This window comes from Channa argus, chromosome 17, assembly GCF_033026475.1.
Source record: "Channa argus isolate prfri chromosome 17, Channa argus male v1.0, whole genome shotgun sequence".
In the NCBI taxonomy this organism is placed as follows: domain Eukaryota; kingdom Metazoa; phylum Chordata; class Actinopteri; order Anabantiformes; family Channidae; genus Channa; species Channa argus.
In genome coordinates, this window is record NC_090213.1 from 15,882,400 (window position 1) to 15,895,387 (window position 12,988).

The following is a 12,988-nucleotide window of genomic DNA, read 5'->3' on the forward strand; positions in this document are numbered from 1 at the left end:
ATTAATAATGAAATGATGAATAAATAAGCCTGTTTGACATGAAGCCTGTTTTACACACATTCTTATCGTTTACCAGCAGAGACTTTTCTATTTAGTCTGCTTGTATTGCCAGCCAGCACACACAACACACAGCACTAGGTGTGTAACGTGGTCTACTCACAGAGGAAGTATTGGTGTGAACGTAGCTCACGGTTCATCTCCAGTTTCCTGTTCTAGTCAGTAACCATGCAGCCGCTTTGCCCCATAAAGAATGCATTAGCCCCCACATGACACGAAGGAAGGGTTTTATCAAATTATGTACGATTCCTGTGTTTTTCTTCATCATGCATCATAAAGCTGACTGCAAACGGTCACCTATCCTGACGGATGGTATGCATGTTTGAAATGGATGGCATGTGGTAAACAAAGCGTTGCATACAGCTGAACCTTTCTCACGTGTTGTTTGAATAATATCAAAATTCAAGCCCGTTTTATATTTTTAAGGAACAAATAACAGCTGGTACTCAACACCCATAGCTCCTAAGATTAGTTTTTATGAAACTGTCCTAAAGCAGCCGCAGGCCTGCACACATGTACACAAACCCAACCGCATATGCGTCTCTGTGAAGGTTATTCGTGATGTTTCAAAAAAACAGGCCTCTTCTTAGCACAGTCATAACCTTTAAACCTCAAATCAGCTATTGTGGATATTTTTATAACTGTGATGCATTAAATTATCCATTAATTATCTATTTTGTTTAGACTGAGCACACATTTTACAAAGGTGGCCTCACAAACATCATACTCTCTCCTGTCCTGCCCCTAAACCCGACACACTCTTACACACATCTACACACGTGCACATACAATGATGTATGTGTGAATAATAAGGTGTTAATTCTAGAGGTGTTGCCAACATGCTGTCACCCTCCCGACACACTCACAGCCCGACACACAGCTTTTGTTAGTCTTCCACTCATTTCCTCTTTTTTTTTTTTCTTTCCCTTGCTGTCTTTAAAATGTGTACCTGATTTGGCCTCCCCCGCCACAACCTCTGATGGCTTTATACAAAACAGTTGCAGTCTGGGTTGACACGCAAATGCAGGCACACACGCATACACACACACACACACGCACACACACATAAGAAGTCGTTGTAATATCTGGGATCGTAAAACACTGTTCTTATGCATTAGTGTGTTTAGATCAGTGATCCAGATTGTACGGCGTCACCTCTGCGCCTCACTGACTGCTGCTACAACACATAACACTGCATTCGTCCCAACTTGTGATTATCTGAAGTTTTTTTTTAACCCCAGAAGGCTACATGGTGGCATGTGTGTTATGGCGTGTTAGTTTTCACTTGTTTCAATGAGTGTTTCCTGCTCTTTCAGATACAGATTTGGGGCTTTCTCCTTTCGACACCTTCTCTCTCAGGCTGATGACCACAGATAACATTTCTCACCGGCTCGTTTCGTCTTTTTCCCCTTTCTTTCATCCACCTCCTCCCTCATTCTCTGTCTCTACGATAATGCCGTGTGTGTGGATGTTTACCTCTAGATAACTTTATTTTGACTGCTCATGTGCCCCTGTGCCAGTGGTCCTGGTGTGTGTGTGTGTGTGTGTGTGTGTGTGTGTGTGTGTGTGTAGGGGAGGTTGCTGACAGACATAGACAACAGGGCAAGAAAAGTACAAAAAGGGCTGACCGGGGGCCAAGAGAGGACTTGTGTGTAGGGAGTGTGTGTGTATGTGTTTGTGTGATTGTTCGGGGTGTTAATGGGCTGCTCGGACTAGATCTCGTTTGATCCCTCTGCAGCACCTCATTTAGCACCTCTGTAGGCTAGGACGTGTTAGCACAAAGACATCTGCCCTCTCAACTTGATAATGAGACACCTTAGACTTTTGGTCAGAATAGATTTTTAAACTTCACTGATACAAATAGAAATGTCCATATTTGACACATGCTGGCATTCCAGCATCTTGTTTGTGTTTATGATGTTAATCTTTTCAAGGAAAAGTTTACAGGCGACACTTATAGCACAGTTATAGTTACCCACCCAGCATCTGTTCTATGCGTGTGCCCTTTGGGTGGATATGTATATTGCATGTTTTTGTGCTAACTTGGCAAAGAAGTCTGTGCAGTTTATTAGTTTCTGTCTTTGCATCTGTTGGATGTGTGCTATGTTATTGCTATATTTAGTGTTAACAAACGTACGTCTGAAATTAACCCCGCCACGATGGAGCTAATTCTGGGAAGTATATGCTAAAATAAGGTCGACATAAAACACATTCTCTGGTTTCCGCTCGCCTGGCTCTCTCTGATCACTCTCCTGTAACCTGCTAATCACAAGCAGCATGGCAGCATGCTGGTCACAGCCCACTATGTTTAGTGTTTACAAGGCTTAAACATGTCCCTCTTTAGGCATGGTGTACTCATATAGGCATAGACACGGCACACACACACACACACATACACACACACACACACACACAATTGTTAGTATATGTATTCTTGCATGCATTTACACATACACACTAATTGCCCCTCTTTGTTGTTGTAATTGGATTTGAGGTAAGATGGGGTTTGTCCTCAGATTGCAATATAGGAATGTTAACAAAGGCATGAGCATATCTGTGGCTGGGCTCCCATATTTCAGTATAACATTATGCATTATTTTAGATTTGTGCCAAAGTACAAAGGGCATAACTGGATCTTTACAAGTTGTTGGAGCATCACTTTGAAAAGTAATTATATCTCTTTGTGCCCCTCCTCGGTTCATTTAAGGGACAAATATGACAAATATCCTTAAATGGGAAGAGTACGTTCGTAATTATTGACATTTTTGCTTTTAACTGAATCTGAATCAGTCATTCCTCTCCTTCAACCCATCGTTCAAATTTAGGCCCAGAGTCTATGGATGTAGTACTATTGTGAGCTCTATGTGAGTCTGAACTAATAAATTAATCAGAACTCAAATCTCATCTCAGGTCTATTAATGCATCTTTCTTCGCTGAGAAAACAAAACAACTACATTTCACTCGATGTGTGTGTGACGGGTTTCTTTCTCTAACCAATGATTTCTTTGGCCGAATATAAACACTAACTTGTAGTAGTCACATTAATAAATGAGAAGACCGCTGCCTGTGGCACTGATTGTCTTTAAAAGATAAAAAGATAAAAAGTCACCTTAGATTTTTAGTAGCAGAACTTGTCACTGCTTGTTGTAGTATAAACTTCTTCTCACTCTCCTCTCGTCTTGTCTCCCACTATGGGCCCCTGTGGTGTTACAGAGCATGACGCCTGCAGCTGTCAAGGGAGTTGTAGCCACGGCACTAAATTAAATACAGCTCGTGCTCATGGCCACACGCACTGGCAGTGTGCTAACGTTGCTTCTATCATCACATAAGACATATTACTGTATATATGTATATAGGATACAATGTAGGTAAATACACATACATGGCATGCAGAGATGGCTGAAACACAAAGATCGTTTACACACACACACACAACACACACCAACTGTTTATGCGTGTGCCTCTCCTGTTTGTGTTGGTAAAAAGTAGACTGGATCCATTGGTTAGTGCTCAGAGAACAGTGTGTGTGGGAGATGAGGTCAAATGGTCAAGGCCAGGAGCACAACATTGTGCGTCTTTGGTGTGAGTAGATGTGTGTTGGAGGAGTGATGTAACGGTCTCTTAAGGGAGGGCTCTCTGCACGGATCATCAAGTGCATGATGGAAGGTGTTCACAAGGAATTTAGATTAGCACTGAGAGAAAACAAATCTGAGGAGAAGGAGAAAGAGGGAGGGGTGAATGTTATGCGACCTGGGAAATATCAATTCTGTACTAGAGATTGATGTTTCGGCTGCTTGTACTAAGCTGATGAGCATGTTCTAATTACGCACGCAATGGTGGAACAAGTACATTTGAAGATTTAGATGTATCATACATGAGATAATAAGAGAGTATTAGTTTGTGGTAACCTGTCTCTATGTGTTTATAGCTTTATTTTCCCATGGGTAGTGACTGAAACAGTCTATATGTAAAGCCGACAAACTGTGCAAAGACCTAGAAATTATTATTTAATATTGGGTTATTTGAAAGGATTATTGAATATATCTACAGTAGGCAGCCTGGCAAAATTAGAATCACATAATTTCTACGTGTACTGAACTGTCATTTTATTTATTATTATGAATAATTATGAATAGACACTGAATCGACTTTGAGTCTTAAACTATTCGTAGCATAAAATTGCACATTGTAGCATTGTAGTCTGTAGAAAAAAGATAGAGGCAATGTGTGAGAGAACGAGAGTGTTTTGGTGGACGTAGGTTTATATCACATAACCAAAATCATCAAGTTAAAACCTCTGCTGACACTCTTTTATTTCAATTACAGACACCAGACCTCATATTTGTGTGTGTGTGTGTGTGTGTGTGTGTGAATAATGTTTATTTGGTCATGGGTCTAAACCGGATGTAAAGGTGTGGGTAATAGCAGCAGTGGGAGACGATATTATGAATATACACACACGCACATGCATGTGCAACCATCGGTATTGTGGTCGTACTGGGAGAGAATTTCATGCTACATTGGCATCCGTATGCTGTGTCCTTCCCAGCAGCGTCTCCTGCAGTGGGTTGGTCGTGGGAACGGAGTGCGCTCACACAAGGCAGCTGACAGGCAGGCAGTCATAAAAGATTTAATCCAGTGATGCTTGTCAGCAAAACCTCTATTACATCGCAGGAATTTTGTCAAAGCCATCTTTTAAAAAAATATATCTGTGTACAATGTCTGTGCATGATGACTATGTTGAGCAAAGACTTGGGAAAGTAGGTGATTACGGTCAAGGTTAGGCAACTGAAACACTTTGATTTTGTTAATGGTTTTTAAATAAAAAGCAAACACTCATTCCAGGTTTGTGACAGAGCACAAACTCTTTTATATGAAAGTTGTAATTTTTCTGACCTGACAGTTACCTCCACCACCCTGATTACAGATACAACCCGTATAATATCAGAGAGGTAAGATGTTGTCAGCAGCAGGTTAATATGCCCTGATGCACTGCACACACATCCACAACTGTAATCAAACACAGGCCACATACATGTCTAAACGGATCACAACCAGAAACCAACAGTGGCCATCACACGGCAGCTGGTTACAGATCAAACAGATGACGCTTCATTTCACAGCCGGTCCCTTCTTTGCCCCTCTCAGGAGATCCCAACTGGGATAGTTTCGCTTCGCTGCAGGTATAAGTGTAAGCTCTGGTGTGACTGCAGAGAGTCAGAAAAGAGGCTGAGAGACTAAAGCAGAGAAAGAGAGCGATGTGTGAACAGATTACATGCATTCTTGGCGCCTGTCTGTGCTTCCAGTGAACTGATGTGTTACCCGGATCCTGGGGGTGCTGACAGCAGACCTGGGGAAAAAGAGGTTGTTGATGCTACTTAGAGTTATTTTGCTCTTTTTACGATCTGGGAAGCTTTGTCTGTGTCTTCCCTTGTCTGTGTCTTCCCTGTGTCTCACAGGAAAACAGTAGATAGATGATGAAGAAGAAGAGTGTGGCCAACATCTTAGTTTGGGAAGTGGTTCAAGAAAAAAAAAGTAACATGGCCGATTGCCCATAGATGTAGCTATTGTGGTATTTTTGTTTGCGATAATTTTTGACTTAACTCTGTTGCAGAGATTCAGGGAAACAATTCCAAAACAGTGAAAGTAGCCCCTGAAAGAGCCATAATGATTATGTATCTAGAGCCATAGAGCAACTTGCTGGCTAATCTAATCAACACTGGCCTTATAGGGTATAAGGAATTAGGGCTGTAATCATTACATGTTGATGACCCCCCCCCCTAAAAAAAAAATTAACATAAGCAATTGTCTGCTTGGTTGAGTGATGTATGTTATGTCAGCAATGTTTGTCTTTTATCACAGTTCATCTAATGTGCTGGTAACCAAACTGAATATTAAATCTGCCAGTACATAAACTCATCATGGATGTGGTCACACAGTGGAACAGCTCTCTCAGCACACTTGGAGCAACAACATTCTTACCACTGACAAAAAAAAAAACACTGGCACAGTGCAAGAATCCACCGCTATCACTCAAATGCAGAAAGACACAGGACTTGACAGATTGATACCAAGGGGAGCTAAACTATTTTCGAGTAGAAAGTACTGCATTGGCCTCCCCTGTTTGGGTCCTTGCACCGGTTAAATAAGAGGCAGAGCGAAGATGTTCAGCAAGTTACAATTCATAGCACATAGCAGATGCAGAACCAGGCATTTATTTCAAAAGCAAACTTATTGTAGCCAACACAAACACGAAAGCAAATTCATTATTTTATCTACTCTCCTTTCGGCTTATCCCGTGAGTTCGGGGTCGCCACAGCGGATCATTGTCCGCATGTTGATTTGGCACAGTTTTTACGCCGAATGCCCTTCCTGACGCAACCCTCCCCAATTTCTACCGGGCTTGGACCGGCACTGCATCGCTGGGGAGGGGGAATGGGCTGTTAGGGGTTCAGGGTCTTGCCCAGGGACACTTCAACATATAGCCAGGGCCAGGGATCGAACCACTCACCCCGTGGTCCGTAAGCAACTGCCTTTACCAACTGAGCTATAGCCGCCCCAAAAAAAAATTCATTATTTTATAAAGGACTTTTATTCCAAATCATGTTTTTCACAATACCAACCCTCTATAACTGTCTATCTCAGGGCCAACTCAGAGAAATATATACAGGCAGACAACCATTCACACCTATGGGCAATTTGGAGTCACCAATTAAGCTAACATGCATGTGTTTGAACTTTGGGAGGAAACCCACACATGCACGGGGACAACATGCAAAGTCCACACAGAAAGTCTGCAGCCAGCTTCCCTTTTTTCCTTATTTAAAAAAAATATTATTATAAATTATTATCATTCTGTGGCCATTTTATCATGGCAACATGCTATTGGTGTTGTTACAACTCTAGTCCTTTCAAAGATTGTTTTCTTTTCTTCCTCTGCACCATACAGCATTTGGTTCTAGCGTTATTTATTTTATATTTTCATATTTTATAGAAGCCAGCTATAGTTATAGCTATCCATATCATGCTGAATTATAACAGTTTATAAAACAGTGCACAATGTTCATCTTAAATTAAATGGCATCTTAAATGTGAGTATCTCTCTCTAGATACTATCTCACACAATTTAAATGCAGAACTTAGAGTAAAATGGAGAATTTAATAGAGGTAAGATTTATTACATCCTGCCCCTCCTTATTGGTTGCTCTCTGTCTGCTCACCAGCCACCTGTCTGTTCTCTATTCACACTTGTCTGCTCCTGTTTTGGCTGTTTTTTCCTCCATCTTTGATGAGTGGGTTGTTTCAGTTGAGCGGACGTCAGAAAGAAGCACGAATGGGCTGTGAATGGGTCAATCACTGATCCTCATTGCTTCGCCCTCTAAGCTACTTCTTCTTTGTTTTTGTGAAAAATAAATTCAATTTGAATTTAATTTGACCAATTGGGTTTTACTTTTATTTTCTTAAAACACACACAGGGTTTAGTAATGTGAATTCCCCCCAACATTTGAATTCACTATATTAACAATATCTCAGTCTGTGCAGTCTAGTATATACAAATGCCTTTTAATATTTAGATGCATGGAAGGGATGATATTAGCTAAAAACAATGTGTGCCTAATGAAGCACTGTGGCTTTTTAGAGTCTGAGTTTCTTTAAATGTAATTTTATGACGTAAATGAGCGTTTTACCACATCTAGAAACTTTTCAAGTGGGTTTTGGCTGCTATCCATAGAAAATAGTTGGAAACACTGCATTTTTTACACAAACAGGGTAAAACAATGCTGCAGGCTAGAAATAAGATCACAGATATGATTAGCTCCCAATTTATTTCGAGGTAAAACTGAAAGAGTGCTCTTCTGTAAAGTCGCCCCTCACAGAAACACCATGAATGCATAAAAGTACTGAGCCATCACCAGTATGTAAAGAGATGTTCACAGCTGCCTCCCTTATTTTACTTCAGATGAGTAAGATTAGCTCAGTGGACTGTTTGCATCAACAGGATGATTCTGATATTCAGACGAGAAAGAGCGGAATCTCCTCTGATAAATAAGGGCTTTAAAATGTGAGGTTTAAAGGCTTGATTTAAAAAAATGATTAAGAAAAGTGGCTCGCTGACAAACTGCCCTTCTTTTGTTAGTCTTTTTTCTCCTCTAGTGTTACTGCCTGTTACCACACATTCACACATGTGCATGTGAACATGTATGTGTGCAACTGTGTGTATGTGTGTTCCTTGGTGACACACAGATGGTTTTCCCATATCTGTTTTACAGCCTTTTGCTGTGTAACCCTGACCAGTTTCTAACCATCTGTCCAGCTCTCTTGATGCCTGTAATAACCTGTCTCCCCCCTCTGTCCTCGCTACACTCCCTCGCCTCAGACCCTCTCTTCTGTCCTCACACGAGTGACCCTAGTGATAAGTAGCTCACACACAGAACAGATTTTTAATTGATGAGAGTGATGATCTGAAAATGTGACGCACTGCACCATTGAACTGTCAGGATGTGTTGCTAAAATGATATGTAAATTGATAGTGTGAGACGTTCAAGATCATACAATCATTCATGCACTATTTGTCACACACTCCCACTTTCCCAGGTACACGAGCTCACACACACTTAAGCATTTGGAGGTGGTTTATGTTTTACCCTCACACTTGGTGCAGATACACACTGCATATGCGTCCTTTACAGTAATGGACACAAAGACATGCATTCACAACCACACAGTTATCAAGATGTCACGGCCAGGAAAAGTAGCAGCTCTAGGGAGTTACTCCTAAGTTTCTGTGCACTGATAAAGGACATATATACAGATGCACACACACTAAAGCTGTTTGAAAGACAAGACGTATGTGCCTATCTGTTGCTGTGAAGGATTGCTCCTGTGAACTTGAAATGGTGCGAGTTCCTGTATGCGTGTCTGTTCGATTAAGGTTAAACCATCATTAAGTAAGATTTGGTACTTTGGTGCGATTTGTCTCCCCCTATCGTTGCTGAGTGTACTTCACTTTTACACAACTGTCGTAAATACGGGTGGCCGTTTGACCCTTTTCCACGAACACTGGTGCGGGCATTTGTTTATAAGCTGAAGCTGTTTCTGAACAAAAAGTGTGTTAACACGGTCTTAAGTAACCAGATTACAGTTAGCCGATTTCTTTAAACTGTCATGTAAACGGGAAAGCAGGTGTCTGAAATCAGGATAGGGATTAGGGAAACCCAATTCCCCGACGTAAATTTCTTCAGCTAATGCAGATTTCTCTGCCATTTATACGCGTGATCAAGTTTTTAATCAGCTTCCTCCAACAGTGCATGCGGATTACAAAAAGTTACAGATGGGAAGAAGCAGCTGAGTGAAAAGAGATGAAGGAGAGATCATTATGGAGTTTAGCTGAAAATAAAACTAACCCAACGTACCTTGTAGGAGTCAAAACAAGTTGTTTATCACTGCATTTTGTTGACAAATAGATAATTTGCGCTGTGTATCAGCTGTGTATCAGCCAGATTTTTAGCAACCTAGTTTCTTAAGTGCACGTAAAGACCGTCCATGGCGTAAAGACCGTCCATGGCGTAAAGACCGTCCATGGCGTAAAGACCGTCCATGGCTGTGTCCAAAATTCCCTCATTCCCTACTCCCTATATAATAGTATTTCATTCAATAGTGACCGGTCAATTGATCACTTACTAACCATTGTCACATTGTGTCATCACTGACAACTGTTTGAGTCGGTAATTTTCTCATCTCTAAAATTGGGAGCATTGTGGGATTGTTAGTGCCACGTTCACTAGTGTTGCAATGTTGCAAAACTTGACAAAAAGTGACTGTTAGGTACTAAGTTAACCAACACAGTTATCCACTAACCAATTTAAGGCACGGGACTCCAAAGTGACATAGTGAAGTAGCTGGTGATCCGGGCCTGCTGCTGATATGAGAGCACAGATGCCATTTGCCTTATTACAAGTCAGTGTGTCATCAGAATGATTTTGTGGTGTTTATTTTAATAGAAAAGTGTTGCATATTGGGCCTAAAAGTGCAGTACAGTATCACCTCTACAACAGCACCAGCTCTATAAACATGTGTACACGCTCATGTTGTTGCAAAGGAGGTGTGAACAGGTTCAGAGTTAGCATATGTCACCTAAATCTGCAGTTCATCTAAAAAAAAGTGAGAGTATTAGTGCTATTTACTACAGCCCATTAAGAATCAACACTGTGTTTCCTGGTAACCTTCTAAACAGAGTGTCTGCGTCTGTGCAACTGTTTAGTGCTTGGGTGTCAAGTTGTGCCATCTGACCCCATCCCAGGATGCTTTACATGCTCTGTGTGTGTGTGTGTGTGTGTGTGTGCTGCTCTGAACACTTTGTGTGTCTTTACATACACGTGTTTGTCTGAAGCAAAGTATCAACATGAGCTATTTTAAATGTGGACATGTGAAACTTTACTCAGGGTGTTCGCAGGCTTAGAGGATCTTTCTGAACCAAATTTGATGACAGAATTGACAGGTTGGTTGTGTCTGTGTCAAAGTTTGATCAACATTTCACAGGTGTGCCCTCAACTCTGTGATTTATTATAGGCGATTCATTTTTCTAAAGTATAGTAATATACAGATATGTTCTACCCATGGGCATAACATTTCATCCCTTTTATTTAACCTCAGTGTGTGTCTGTATTTTCATGTATGTTATGTTAACAGGCTCATTTCCGCAGATTTCTGTGTGGATGTTTTTGTCAGTTTCAAACTTCTGTGGAAATTTAATCTCTGCTTCCTCGCTGCAAAGCCCACAGTCAAAATACACTTGTTTAGGCTTCACATGGATTACACAGAGGTTAGCTAGATCCAGAGGAACATCAGTGGAAGGGTCAAGGTGGAGGGGTGTCCGGAAAGACTTTTGGAATGGGGTTTAGGAAGTAAGTTTGCGTAGATCTGAAGGATTAGGTTTCTGGCTATGAAGATTTTGCAGGTTTAGGTCAGAATCTTTTTTTGAAGTGAAGTTTTTCATATTCATTTTTATTTGAGGAGGAAAAGTAAAGTGGAGTCTTGCTCTGAATGCCAGCCAAATAAAAGATGGAGGGAAAAAAAGCATAAATATAGCATGGGTTGGGTGAGTAGCTGCTGTTCCAGCCTCAGTGTGCTGTGAGGTTAATTAGGCATATCAGGGTCTAATCCCTCTCCAGGGTCATCTGCTGGGATCAGGCCTAAAAAGAGAAAGGTCACAGCAACATCCGTCTCAATGCATTAATGATGGGTTCATACTAAAGATCTGTGTGTGTGTCTGGGTGTGTGTGTGAGTGTTTGCTGAGGGAGGGGGTTGTATCTGAATGTGTTAGTATATGCAGTGGTATTTAGATGATGTTCAATTATAATTTAATTATTATATGTTGGAAATGGTTATTTAAGCGCTTTCAGAGGCATGCGGTCTACCCCCAGCCTACATGTGTGTATTTACACAGGTTAAATGGTAGCAGCTGCAACAGTATTGATGATTGGCTTGTGATCAGTATTATTGATCAGTCTTTACAGTGAAGGGGCTTTTACTGTATTCAACTGAGAGGTGGCACGAACACACTGAAGGAACTACTGTAGCCCCCCAGGGACAAACTGCTCTGTGTGTGTACAACAGTGTGTGTGACCGCTCAGCAAGGACAGGGATTAACAACACACAGACATTTAGAAGCACACATGGTTGTTTGCTGATTAGAAACCAGACACATCAACGATGAAAGCTTCACGTGTCCAGAGCAAAGATCTTCTAAGACTGACAATGCCGTTTGTATGTGAAAGACACGTGTGTCCACAGTAGTATTTTCAGCTCTTCAACCAGACTAAAAAGCCTGAACATTCACAACAACAGCATCAACGGTAAATACAGCCAACATTAGGTCAGGAATAAGCCTGACTGCCCAGTTACTCTGCCAAGTCTGAGCTGGTTAAACCTCCAATCTTCTCCCTGTGGTTCTCCTAAATCATCGTTGCTTTGTTTTCATGGAGCCCACTTCACATTGTGTCACTGTTAGTTATATGCTATGAATATCACACCTTTGTTATATCACACCTTAGTGAGTAGAGAGAGAGCTGTACAGTCCTCTAAATGGACATTCTTAGGTCACTGGTTTGAATCCATCTCAAAGGAGGTGACATTTTGGGATTACTGTGCCTCACTAAGTAAAGCTAACTGCACAATTTCCAGCTTTTTCTATCCACATATCAGTGGATCTTTGTTACTTTAGAATGTCTCTTGTTTCTCTCTGTATCTCAGTCCTTACTGTGACGAGTGATATGGGAGGAAGAGGTGCAAGGAAAAGCATAAAAGTAAAGGAGGAATCCAATGCAACTTGTGTTTCTCATAAGAACGGAACAGCTGGGTTGGCTGTCTTTCTGCAAGTACTTGGGGCTTTGTACCCCCTGGAGTTTGTATTTGCAGATAATTTGATGCTACTCATACTGTGCTTTACCAACGGTGTACAAGAGTCCAGTTTATTACTGCCTCTCTCATGCTATTCTCTATCCAGCCACCAGATGCCCCTGGACTTTCCCTCAATTCCCAGTCACCTGACCCTCCCCACCTACTCTTATTCCTCCCAATACTCATAATAGCCTATTACACCTGCTCCCTGCCAGATCCCTGTCTCTGTGAGTCTCCCTTTGAGCTCTTCATGCTGTGGACTGGCTGTTAGGCCATAAGCTTGGGCATCACCTTTTGATCATTCAAGCTACTTCATCACACATTTGGTTGCCTGTCCGTTGCTCTGCTTTCCTCTCTGAAAATCTTATGCTCGTCTATTTTTGTTAGCATGGCACAGTCCTGCTTCTGTGACATTGCTGCAGACTATATTTTGCTACTTGTGCTTTACATCACTTTCTGATACGCCTTAACTATAAAACTGAAAAGGCTCTGTTTTTAATTTTTGTGGCTACAGGATTGGCAGGATTGTCT